Source organism: Macrobrachium nipponense, chromosome 30 (genome assembly GCF_015104395.2).
Source record: "Macrobrachium nipponense isolate FS-2020 chromosome 30, ASM1510439v2, whole genome shotgun sequence".
NCBI classification, from domain to species: Eukaryota; Metazoa; Arthropoda; class Malacostraca; order Decapoda; family Palaemonidae; genus Macrobrachium; species Macrobrachium nipponense.
Window position 1 is genome coordinate 66,323,153 of NC_087218.1, and position 13,683 is coordinate 66,336,835.

The 13,683-nt window shown below is 42.6% G+C and overlaps 1 protein-coding gene and 1 pseudogene across 3 annotated transcripts in view; both read right to left on the reverse strand.

The window, feature by feature from the left end:
• LOC135202574 (stomatin-like protein 1) overlaps window positions 1–13,683 on the reverse strand; it is a 453,302-nt gene that overhangs the window by 74,768 nt on the left and 364,851 nt on the right. The window lies entirely within an intron of this gene.
• LOC135202608 (U6 spliceosomal RNA) lies at window positions 2,425–2,523 on the reverse strand (annotated as a pseudogene).

Below are 13,683 nucleotides of genomic sequence, written 5' to 3' on the forward strand. Positions count from 1 at the left end.
GTACTCGGCACCAAAACGAGAGGTGGTGCCAAGTGAGGTAGAAGCTTGTGGCTCTGGAAGCTTTACAGCTGAACAGGTGAACAGGTGACAGGGTGAGCTAGATGATCGGGATCACTTGATAAGAATGCGAAACATGGAGGGTGAACATACTTTCAGTAGGACTTAGTGGAATGGAAGTAGAGACGCGGGGACGATGAATAAATTTGTACAGTAGGACTATGTGAAATGGAAGTATGTAAAGGACAAATAAGCCTGTTAAGGTAAAAACCCAAAAGGTGTAGCTGGACAAAAGGTTCTCTCTTCTTCAGTCAGTGATGTCTGTTAACTTCCTAAAGGAGAAAGGATGTATCAAGCGCTTGAATGGATCCTCTTTATGACTAAAACTCCCAAGGTAAAAGAGGAAAAAAATGTATCCCTGTCAAAATACCTTCTATAATCGTTGACTTGGTTCTCACTAGTGCATCCTAGTTGAAACCAGCAGCCACTCGAAAGGGTGACTTCCATGTGAGGTTGCAGAGAAGAAGAACACGGGATCAAACAAGGGATTCGTCGGTCATTCAGAATACATCCAGGTTCCAGAAGACCAGATTCCTTCCTTGCTTGGATGTGTCAAAGACAAGATAAGGTCATCAAAAGCTAGGCTCCTGTGCTTAAAACTTAGTTAAGAGCACATCGATACCCTTTACTGATGGAGTACAAAAGATGTAGATCACCTTAGGTACAGATGGGGTATCCAAAAATGGGCCATAGATGTCTCCAAGAAGAGTAATAGAGACTGCAACCCCAGCTTCGAAAATGGTCCACTTAGTCTGGTAGACAGGGCTAGAAGAATGACATCTGCAACCGCAATAGTTTATGCAGTTCGTCTAACAGAAAAAATCTTGTACTGATGAGCTCCCTGAAGCTTCACAGGCTCCTTGAGGTAGCAAATAGGATCATAGTCGATCTGCCCCATGGATGATCACAGTTTCCCCAGGACCAGGGGATGTAAGGGAAGCATCTGCTCTCAGTTCATCCACAAGAACTTCAGATGACTTTAACTGAAAACGAATCCGTTCTGTTCACGGTAGAGGTTCTCTTGCTTGGAGAGAAAATGAGAGAGAAAAAAAAACTTTCAGTCCAAGTGTAAACTAAGGTCAAGAAGCACTGAAGCTCTCAGAGAAATGATTACAGCTCTCCAACATATGTGAGAAGGTTCCATCATCCGGGGAGCACGACCCAGAAAGTTTCCAGTTCCCCCGTGGATTCCTCAACCAATATCCAAGGTGTGAAGCAGAAGACTAGGTCTGGGCTTAGAGGAAGATGGGAGTTCCCTTCTTTGTCGATGTATGTAGAGCCACCATGCAGGTCTGACTTTAATCCAGGGCTATGAATAAAGATGACTGAGTCCGACTGTGTTACCTGCCCCAGTTGTGACCAAAGTACTTCCGTCAAGGCAGTCGTTCTAAGAAAAGACTGAATCCAAGTTCAAAAAAAATGAGGTCAAATGAAGAGGAGAGGACTCCTATTAAGACCTAAAATGTTGCAGAGGGGTCGAGGCACAAGGCACAGGTCTCCGAACTCAGAAACCGTCTCAGTAGACGGGCCTTCCAGTTTGTCTCCATTCTGTAGAAAACTGAGCAATCTTGCAAACCATTGTGTAGCTTTGCAGACATTGTGAAGCAGCTGCCAACTCTGCAGACTCTTGTAAGGCATGCAGACACATGGATATCCTGTTGACTTATTGACACCTCATACAGACCACGAAATCCTGTTGTATGGCATAATCATCCACAGGCCATCCAGAAACCTTTAAACTGAGAAAAGACAAAAACTCAAGAGCGGATGCTGGGTGTTCATCGTCAGGAGCTGAGTAGAAGGGCCTACTCAAAATTGGATGCTAAAAGCCTGCAGTTCATTGCAAAAAAGTCTCCATCTTCCTTGACAGATTTTTCCAGAGGACAAAAAGCTTGAAAAATCCAAGAATTGAGGCTAAGTCCACAAGGGGGCTCTTACAATGGAGGCTGTAGTTAAGGAAGAGAAAACAGTTCCGAGACAGTGTGACTCTCTAAAAGAGTTCTTGTCTCCAACTTCTTAGCCAAGGTTCCTGGTTCCAGTCAAGACAATTCATGAATTAGATAAAATCTTCAACAGGAAGGTTAAACACACATGCCTTTCCCTCTTCCCGACAAAAGTCACTCCTCAAAAACTCCTTGTCCACAAAGGAATTGCTGTGATACTAAATATTGCAGTAACAACATCTTAAATCCAGAGCAAAGGCGGAACTGACTAAGAGTTTGTGAGTGGAGAGGAGGTGCCTGGCAAATAAGGACTGGTGCTGACTGCACACTACGTACTTGAAAAGCTGGAGCCAGGTGTTCCATCAGGAGCTACTGTCCAAGAAAGAACAACAGCATATTCTAATGAAAAAACTGGGCACCAATCAAACATTGTGAATGCTTCATGCTTTGTGTGTCATCCTTGTGTAGGGGCCATGTTAATTTCTCTGTATCATTCCAATTAGCATATACTGCCGAAGCAAGTACTTCAGTCACTGGGTGCCATGAGGGGACCACTGGGCACCCCATGGACCACTGAACAAGCACATGGCACCAAATACAGGCATTAGCGTAGCAAGTTGGAGACCGGTGCTCAGGAAGAGACAACCATTGTCAAGTGATACCCACACCACACATTTAAACACTACCCCTTTATCAAGACTCCTTTGGATGGCTGTTTAACACTACATCTTCATTAAAAGGCCTTTCTGTGGCTGTCTGTCGATGCCTGAATTACAGGCTTAACTGAGGGGCAACTACATGGGGGCAAACCCCCTCAGACTCCCTTGGACTGCCATATATCTCCTCCCAAGTGCAAGGGAGTATGACAGGGACTATAAGTCTAGGATATCCAAGGGGTCGAATAGCTACCTTCTCCACTACACCTCCATGATGATGCCTTTACAGCGGTTGTCTGTCAATACCTGGGAATATACAACAGGTTTGACCGAGAGGGTAATTACCTAGAGTATTCCCACCAGCCTCCCTTGGACGTTCAATATGACTTCTCCCAGGTGTAGGGGAGTAAGCCAGTGACTTAGGTCTAGGAGAACTGGCGGCCTGGATAATCACATCCTTCTCTACACAACAATCACTTTGCAAGGTTAATTTTCTGTAACCCAGACACAAGACTGGCAATAGTATATGAAGAATGCAAGGGAACTAGGCGTGGAAGCAAGTGGATAAAAAATATAAGGGTAGAAGAAGGAGAGAAAAAGGGTATGTCAGCTTGTACATGCCTGGCTGTGTGCTCCAGTTGCCACCCATGGGCATTCTTGGGTGCTCAGGCACTTATGGGCACTTTTGGGGCTCCTTTGGATGCACAGAGCATGAGTTGGAGCCAGATGGTAGATACCAACCGTGGGTGCTTGGGCACTTATGGTGCTTTTTGGCTGCTCAGGGTACAAGTTGGCGGCTGATGTTAGATGGTACCAGTATGTATGCATTATTCACAAAAAAAAATTACAAATTTTTAATCAATTTTGATTTTTGTCATAGCTAAAAAGTGCTAGCTGGTAACCAGTTAAAAACAATCAAAGATTGTAAGCAAGGAATCTGTGAGATCTGGCAACTCCTGTGTACAAGGTGATAGCTGGTCAGGGACCATGCACCCACTCCGTGACACATCAAGTCTTTCCTTAACCGCCTTGGAGAGTAAACGCTACGCTGTTGCTCTCCTTCCAAGCCGGTTGATTTGTGCACATGTTTCTTTCTTTTAAGTGTGTGTGTGTGATTGTTCTCCTTATTATGGATTCCACTGAGTCTTCAAGGCCTCGTCAACACATGTACCTGGGCATTCGGGGATTTTCGTGCTCAAGGTTTCTGGCTGCTGTTATCACAGATCCTCACACGATGTGCAGTGGGTGCCATGTTAATTATTGTACAATTACTAATCCTTGCCTAGAATGTTGTTCCTGGCCTAAGTCACAGTGTTGAGTGTTTTACAAGAAGAGGGAACATCGCAGAGTGTCGACTTTTCCTTCTTGGGGGGGTTTTTCTACTCCTCAGCTGGGCAATTTGACTTCTTCCTCTCCCTGTTATGTTTAATGTAGCCCCCTCTCCCTCGGGGTCTAACTCTCTGCCCAAGAGGGAGGAGGCTACACCATCTATTATTTTAATTTCAGATACGGAGTCATCCAAGATGGCAGCTGTTTGGGCATCGCTTGGAATACGGGGCTCACCCTCCTCGGATGGGCTGTTGTCACATTTCTTGAGGGCGCATACCCCCCACCAGCCCCTATAGCAGTCCCGCCTCCCCCAGGACTCCTCTACAGTGGTTCTTGCGTGCTGCCATCTTGTGGAGCCCCTTTGTCATTATCAACGCTCACTGGGATGCACCTTATCGCTCCGCCAGTGAGGCCATCAACCAGCGCTGGTCTTAGAGATGTTGTGACATCACTCTCAGCATCCTCTCAGCCTATGACGTCAGATGCAGTGGCGCCACTCATCACCTCCCAGTAAGTGGCATCATTGTCTTCTCTCGCTGAGCCGTCCAAGGCACTGGTTCAAGCGATCTTCAAGAGGTTGCACTCTGTTTTGCAAGAGAGGATTTCTGCTGTATCTATGAAGAAGGAGAGTCATAAACGGAAGGTCTCTTCTCTGACTCCTACTAGTAAGAGACCTCTTAGAGAGAGGAGTTTCACTCCTTCTTCATCACTGTCTCGCCACCGTGTCAAGACTGTGGTTTCTTCATCTGTGAGTGAAAGGAGTGCATCGCCTTCTGCCCCACATGACCGTGTCTCTCCCATGCATGTCCATGTTCGTGCAAGTGAGAGGAGTGCTTCGCCATTTGCCCCACAAGGTCATGTTTCTTCCTCACACATTCATGTTCATGAGGCTGGCAGTGGAGCTAGTGGAAGGAAGGTATTCTCGTCTTCGATACATGGCTGTGTATCTCCTGTACGTACGAGTAACGCATCATCATCTTCCCTTCACAGACATGTCTCTCACTCTCACATACATGTTCGTGACAGTGTGAGTATTGAGAGCAATAAGTGTTTCTACATCTTCCATAAGGAGACGTGAATCCTCCTTACACGTACATGCTGATGATATCAGAGGTAACCTCTCTTCATCTGTTCCTGGATGCGAACGTGAATCATCCCTGCATGTACGTGCTGATGATGTTGGAGGTGCCCCTCTTCATCTATTCCTGAACCAGTTCGTCGATGCAAGGATGATAAAGCACCGATTAAAAGATCAAAGGTTGCAGATATGAAGGTGGCTCAAGCTTCGTCTAAGGATTCTTTGCTTGACATGGACAGAGGCTGTTGGTTGGGAACGTGAGGCTTCCCTGGCCTGCGGACGTGTTTCTCATTCTCCTGGAAGAGACCTTAACCTTAGGAGTCCATCTCCTTCAGGCAACTCTCTTCGATGACATTCTCTGTCTCGGGACCGTGCTCGGTTGGTGTCTCATGGACATGTACATGACTCATCACATGTTCACGTACATGCCCCCTCTCTCGAACTTGTATGTGTTTTGCCTGACATATGTGTACACAATTTTTTATGTGATGGTGTACAATGTTTTTTCACTGAGGGCTGTACGCTGTTTGAGTGGGGACCTGTACAAGTGTCGTTGCATGATGATGTTCGAGAACCTTCGGTCTCAGGTTCTTCGAGTTTTAGAGCTTACACTCCATCCAATAATGACCAGAATGCCAGGTTTCCTAGGGAAGCATCACCAGTTTTGTTACAGGAGGAGGATACTGCCAAGCCTTCTTCTTCGCATCATCAGTCACCTGTGCTGGAGCAGGAGGAGGGAGACACTCAAGAGTTTGTCTTCTTTCACAGAGGTTGTTGATCTCATTCATGAGTCTTGTTGGGTCACGCTCAGTCCGTCTTGCAACGTGTGAATGCTTTGGTGTCAGACCAAGAAGCTCTCTGTATCCTAGGTAGATCATCCAAGTTTCTTCCTCCTCCTCTCATGCGGCATAGGAAGTACTACTCCACTAATGTAGTTCATTTGATACCTCATCACCTTAACCCAGATGTGATCCGTCTTAAGTCTGGTCTAACTCTGGAACAGGTTAGGTCTGAAGGTCCTTCCATTTCGTCACAAGTCCTTAGTTATGGAGACTACTGCGGCTTCCATCTTTCAGATGGTCTCCTGACTGGACTTGTGGTCCACCACGATAGCCAGGATTGCTTTGGATAGGATTGATGGAGGTATAGCGAGTTCTTCCTCACTCACTAAACTGTTATAATCTGGTGCTAAGGTATTTCATACCTGGCACACCTTAGCGCCACCTTGTGGGCCAAACACCTCCTGGCTAGGAGAGATGCAGCACTGTCCAAGGTGGTGAGTTCAGTGGACTCTTGAGTTTCAGATCCCTATTCACCCTTCGTCCAGACAGTTTCTTCGCTTCACTCTGGGAGAGCAAATTTATCAGTTCAAGGTCCTGTACTTTGGGTTGGCCATGTCTCCTCAGGTGGTCACAAGGTCTTTGTCCTCGTCTCGACATGGACTCATGCTCAAGGGATAGGCCTGTTAAGGTACCTTGATGACTGGCTGGTATTAGCAAGCTCCAGGGAGAAACTGCTTCAGGAAAGAGATTGTCATCATCAGTTTTGCCAAGAGCTCGGCATAATGGTAACCCTAGATACTGCTTCAGGACAGAGATTGTCATCTTCAGTTTTGCCAGGAGCTCGGCATAATGGTAACCCTAGCTAAGTTAAATCTGGTTCCCAGCAAGAAAGCTCTTTACCTAGGTATGTTGATAGATACAGCAGTGTCGAGGGTTTTTTCCGTTGGACCAGAGGTTAGAGAAGTTGCGGTTAGAGGCAAACAAGTTCCTGTCACAACCCGAACAGCCAGCTCACCAGTGACAATCCTTTTCTGGGGATTTTTGTCTCGGGGAAGCTGGTCCCTCATGGTCGTCTCCATCTTCAGTCTCTGCAATAGGAACTTGAAAGACGTTCTGGTTCCCTGTGGGAGATTCCCCTCTACATAGAGTCCCTCTGTCTGAGGAAAAACAAGACCTTCATTGGTGGTTGGACCATCAGAATCTCTCGGTGGGAATCCCTCTGCATTCTCCTACTCCAGACTTCCTTCTGTTTTTCAGATGCCTCCATCTGTGGTTGGGGAGGCTCATCTGGGAGACCTCCATTGCGTCAGGCATTTGGAGTGCAGAAGACAAGCTAAAACACATCAACTCAACATTTTGGAGTTGAAGGCAGCTTTCTGGGGCTGAGGGAGTTCAAGAGAAGTAGAGGGTCATTCATTGGTTCTAATGTCCAACAACACCATGGTGGTCACCTATGTGAACAAGCAGGTGGCTGGTGTCTCGTCACCTCCATTCATTGACAGTCGAGTTACACCAGTGAGCGATTGAAAATTGGGTGGAGGTCTCTGCCAGGTACATTACAGGCAAGAGGAATGTGGTAGCCGACAGACTGAGTCATCGGAACCAAATCCTGGGCATGGAATGGTCTCTGCATCAGGTCATGGCGGACAGGCTTTTTCAGGTTTGGGGGAGGCCTCCTATGCTAGACCCCTTTTCAACTCGATTCAACAAGAAGCTGGAAGTTTACTGTTTGGTGGTCCCAGATACTCCTGCTCTGACAGAGGACGCCTTCCAACACCCTTGGGAGAACCTGGAGGTTTACGCCTTCTCACCATTTTGCCTGATCCGTCAAGTTCTGAACAGGGTGATGAGGTCTCAAAATCTCAGGATGACTTTGGTGGCCCCTCTGTGGCCTCAAGCAGGAGTGATTCCTGGATTTTGTATCTTCTGTCAGAGGTTCCAGAGAGATTCCCCTATGGCAGCAACTTCTTTGCCAACCACATGTTGAAAGGTTTCACCAGTCAGTAGAATCCATGTCTCTTCATGGATGGAGACTATCAAGTATGTATCTCCTCCGAGCGAGAGGTTTTTCTCAGGAGGCAGCGGGACGTATGTCCAGTTACCTCAGGAATTCCTCTTCGGCAGTTTACCAGGGGAAATGGCCAGTCTACTGTAATTGGTGGCATCGATGGGGTTTCTCTCCACTCAAAGCCTCTGTTCAGTGTATAGATTTTTTTATCTTCCTCGGGGATGAGAAAGGTCTCTCTGTTTCTGCTATCAGGGGTTACAGAGCAACACTAGGTTTAGTGTTACGTTTGAAAGGCGGGACATCTCTTCATCTTGGAAGATTTCCCTGTTGTTCAGGGGTTTCAAACAGACCTTCTCTCCAAGGGAACTCGAGCCTTCCACATGAGATGTTTCGCTTCTCTTGAGAAGCCTCATTCGAGCCCCATTTGAGCCCTTGTGTCATTCATCAAACAGAGATCTGACGCTAAAGACAGTTTTCCTGTTGGCCTTGGCTTTGTCGAAAAGAGTTGGCGAGTTTCATGGCTTGAGTTATGATGTGAAAACATACCCGGGATTGGGGGTCTGTGGCTTTCGAGTTTGTCCCGGAATTCGTGGATAAGACCCAGAATCCCTCGGTGCATGACAACAGATTTGCCTCTCCATTCCATCACTGAATGCCTTTGTAGACAACGACCCACAGGAGCTTTTGCTGTGTCCTGTCAGAGGCCTGCGATGCTATCTTAAAAGGACTAGCCATCTAAGACCTAGATGTCGTAGACTTTTTGTTAGCACTGGTCATTCCAGAAAAGAAGTTTCCAAGAACACTATTTCATTCTGGATACGTGAGGTGATTAAGCAGGCTTACTCCTGTTACTGAGACTGCAGGCAAGAGCACATGACGTCAGAGGAATAAGTTCTACTTTACTCTATTTGTCGAAGCAAATACTGGAACCGATTCTCAGATGCAATAATGTCTTCTTCCATTAAGCACCCTTCTCTCCTTACTACCTTCTGTCCTTACACTTTTCAATTCTTTCTAAAGAAAAGTGTATGTGTTAAAGGTAATATAATTTACCGACTGAGCTAGCAAGTAGATTAGGTTTGGTAAACAAACATAAAATGCAAATCTTTGCCCTAAAGGAATGGGGGTCTACAGTGTTCCCCCCGTATTCGCGGGGATGTATACCAGAACCCCCGCCTCCCCCCCCAAATAGCTAGAATCTGCAAATAGTTCAAACCCCCTATAAAAATGCTTAAAACTGTCTATTTTGTTAGTTAAAACTCAAGAAAAACCCACTAATAATTTTCATACTTGGTTTTTTAATAGTTTTATCACAAAAAGTGCATTTTATGATGAAATTGATAAAAAAAATAGCAATTTGTAAGTTATTTCTCAGAAAAATACTGCGAAAAAGGCAAATTTTCTGCGAATAATGGGGGTGTATATTCCAGAGAAATCTGCGAATATGCTAGTCTGCGAATACAAGGGGGTTGACTGTACTGTTCTCTATTTGCCGAAGCAAATACTGGAACCAATTCTCGGATGAATAATAGTCATCCTCCGTTAAGCACCCTTTTCCTCCTCCTTACTGCTTTCTGCACTTACACTTTTCATTCTCTGCAAGGGAAGTGTGAGGGTTAAGGCAATATAATTTGCCAACTGCTAGCAAGTAGACTTGGTTCGGTAAACCAACAAAATGCAAATCTTTGCCCTAAAGGAATGACAAAACATTCAAGAATTTCTTTTACAGCAGTTATTTATAGACGGCTTGGGAGTAGCCTACACCCTGTAAACCCATTTGATGTGAATGTTTGGCCTAAAGAAATGGCGTAAGATACAAAAAATTATTCTTATGGCAAAACTATATCAAGTGACTCACAGGTAGCTATGCAATAAAGGCAAAAGTTTTGCCTAGCTTTTAGCCTAATAAAATGTGGAAATATTCAAGAATTACTTTAAGGCAATTATTATCAGTGGTTTACAGATGCCTATGCATCGAAAACATCATTTGAAAATCTAATTTTAAGGCAAAACTATATACGGATGGCTTGCAAGTACTCTAGGACCGGGAAACAAAAACACAATGCAAACTTTCAGCCTAAAGGAATGGCATAACTTACAAGTATTACTTGTAGGGCAAAAACATATTATTGGTGGCTCTTGCAAGTAGCCCAGGCATAAACAAAAGATTAGCCTAATGGATTTACTTTTAAGGCAAAATTCTGTTGGTGAATCAATTTAATAACAACAAAACAAGAAAAAGCTCATCTTGAAATTTCATGAAAGTTACTAATACAGTAGTACCTCAGGTTACGAAATTAATCCGTTCCCAAGCGGCCTTCGTAACCTGATTTTTTTGTATCTAGAACTACGTTTTACATGTAAATTGCCTAATTCATTCCAAGCCCTACAAAAACACCACAGTAAATTTTATAATAAAGTTAAATTGACCAATAAACAATGAAATACAACAATTTGGACCATTCAATACCTAAACCTAAACCGACTGTACCTGTAAATAAAGTGTATTAGTGTACCAGGGTACGAGAAATAGTACTTGGTATGTACATGTACGTATATATGTAGTAAAATGTGGAACCTTACCTTACGAGTGAGGCCCCCCCCCCAATTGCCGAAAATGGCTACAGAGGAGGAGGTCAAATGGCAGAAAACATGAACACTTAACTTTAGGAAACACATTAAAAAAATGGCGGAAAACATTAACTCTTCTTGATTATCTCCATCTTCATCTACATAGAAAGCATCCTCTTCTTTCCGTGCACTTCAGCAACATTCTTGGGACCCATGGCTAATAATGTAAGTAATTAAAGTTCACACACACACGATAAGTAACTTACAGTACAACGAAAGCAAAAATCACTAACACAAATTTACGTTAACACATAAAATCTATGTGAACGAACGAATTCCAGGTGTTAACGATAATGCTGCTGCAATGAAATGGTCAAGGAATGCCTTTACAGAGGCATGATGGGACAGATGCTGACCAATAGGAGAGCAGGATCTTACAGCAGTGACTAGCATCAGGAACCAATGAGAGAGCGGGAGGATGGTAGCGCGTCTACTGGAGTTTTGGTGGTACACGAGTTTTAAAATTGTTCTTGGTGGCCTGGGCAAATCTCGGACTTTACAGTACATACACCCTTTCGCAACCTGGAGTTTACATGCGTAGGGACTTTCGTATGTAGGGGTATGACTGTACTATGTGTCCCAGTGGATGTATATGTACACCAATGAATCCTGTTAAATTACTGGAAAATAATGGATAAGCTGCCACCATAGCTTGGTGTTTACCAGAGCATGTTAGGAACAGATTGAGGTTATCTGCTAAAGTCGTTACTAATATCGCCACAGGTGGGTGGAACTGATCACCTGCACAGATGTTTTACGTGTTACCCACAAAATTTTGAATACAAGCTGCCATGTAAGTGAACTAATAGCTATGTAATTACGTACTTGGTAAGTTACTTATATATAACTGTATTGTATGTATGTACTGTACTAGTACAGTATTTCCTAGGGCAAAAAATTGTTGTTTAAGAGCTGCAGTACCTTCTACACCAGAGCTACTTATTTCTCTATTGATGGAACATTAGTGATGACCCATCAACAATGGTGCACTGTATTGTATAGATGTCCATACGATATTGTGGTTCAATGATCCCTCTATCTCATGCTCTCTCTCACACATTTACCCCACCTACTATGTAAAAACAATATAAAAAGATTACAGTGCTTCCATTGAAGTTTTTCTTGTGTTCAGTAGTAGACATGAGACCTACAGTATACTACCAACAAATGTAACTAACTACAGTTGTATGGCACTAAAAGTCAGATCATGCACTCAATCACAAGATCACAAGACTGAGGGTGATTCATGAGAGTATTACCCCATTTCCCTGTAAGAACTTCCTCAACATCAGTGAGCCTATCGGCACACAAACATTACAACGAGACAATCAGTATCCCTCAAGTACTGAGCAAGTTTGCCTGGCTTAGCAAAAGTTGTAAGTACACCATTTTTCTCTATTGAATTTGATATTTGCTTCACAGTCAATGTCAAGTCATTTGCACAGTAAGGGTTCTATCCACACTTCAGTGATTTTGTACAGTTGAATGCATATGCTCTTTCACAGTGAAAATAGCATGGTTAAACATGAGGTGTGGAGGTAGAAAAAATGAGATAAAATTACATTCAGTTTGTGTAAATAAAATGGAACCTTCCTCTACACCATCTTTCTGGCAGTATAAAAGGCCTCTGTGTGATGATGGAGGTCTTCTTGGTACATGGCTCTAAAGTGGCCTTCAGGGCCTCCTCCTGGATGTTCAAGGTTGGGTTATCTTCATAATTATATATTGTGACAAAAGATATCATACATATCAAACACTGGGATGGAGGCAGCTCGTCAAATTCTTTCTCAGGTGACATGTTCAATCAAAGTGACATATTCAATCACTACATTTTTTAACACCAGGCAAGACCAAAAAGAAAAAGTTATTAAGGCCATCAATACCTAAGCCTTCTTGAACCCTTCAATTTCGTAGATAGAAAATCCCAGTGTAATACAGTAAATGAAACCAAATTTCTCCCAACTATCGCAAGAAATTTAGAAATCAGTCAGCGCCAAATTCTACTATTACGACGACAGAAAGATGGAAAGACAAAGTACAGATAACATAGGAGCGAACACAGAAAATTGCCCAATGCAAAACAGAAACAAAAAGAAAAAGAGAGAGAAATTGATTTATTATATTAACAATCAGTACCACAACTAACCAATGAGAGGGGGAAAATAAGACGAATAATCACCCCATACCAGCGGAAATCTCCCAACTTCCCCATCAATACATGTGCGTACGACCAAGAGATCCCAGTGTCGTAGGATGCGAGCTTTACAACAAAAACATACCACCACTGATTAATGACGATTAGACCTGCCTGGACTTCTTTTAACCTTAAACTGTGCCCACACAAGTATTCCTGTGTGCCTTTGCATCTATTAATTCTTTTTATAGATGAATACCTGTGTGCACATAAATCAACAACAGCAACAAAATATCTTTTTGTTCTTGAAAATTTGTTATATCACCTACCTGCTGATGAGAAGAGTACAGTACGTAATACCTCAATCTTATGCAATTCGAGTTGCGTGAATTCACAATAGCACGAACTTTTCATTGGAACCTGACTAGTTATCATACACAAGAATTTCTCAGACATGCGAACACCAACGCAAAATTTTCAATCCTGAAGAAAACCTGCTAAGTTTTGTTTAATTTTTCATGTCATTTATAACTTTTCAAGCTTTTATGTGTAAATTAAATTTAAATAATGGAAATAATAATTTTCTTTTCTCTTTCTTTCTTACTGGGATGAGAGAATTTTTATAGTGCTGTATGTATTATGTTTATTAATATTTTTCAAATAATAATAATAATAATAATAATAATAATAATAATAATAATAATAATAATAATAATAATATAACTGTAATTACAAAACTCATATGTGGTAGTATTTTAAAGGAATAACCTTTCCACTTCACTTTTAAGTAAGAACAACTCTTCTCTATCTCTCTCTCTCTCTCTTAATGAGACGAGAGAATTTTTATGGTACATGTATGTTTAAAAATATTTTCTAATAATAATAATAATAACAAATAATAATTATATATATAATAATAACAATAATAACAATACTACTACTACTACTACACTACTACTACTACTACTACTACTACAAATAATAATAATAATAATAATATATAATATAAAATAATAATAATGATAATAATAATAATAATATTTACTGTAATCACAAAATGATGCC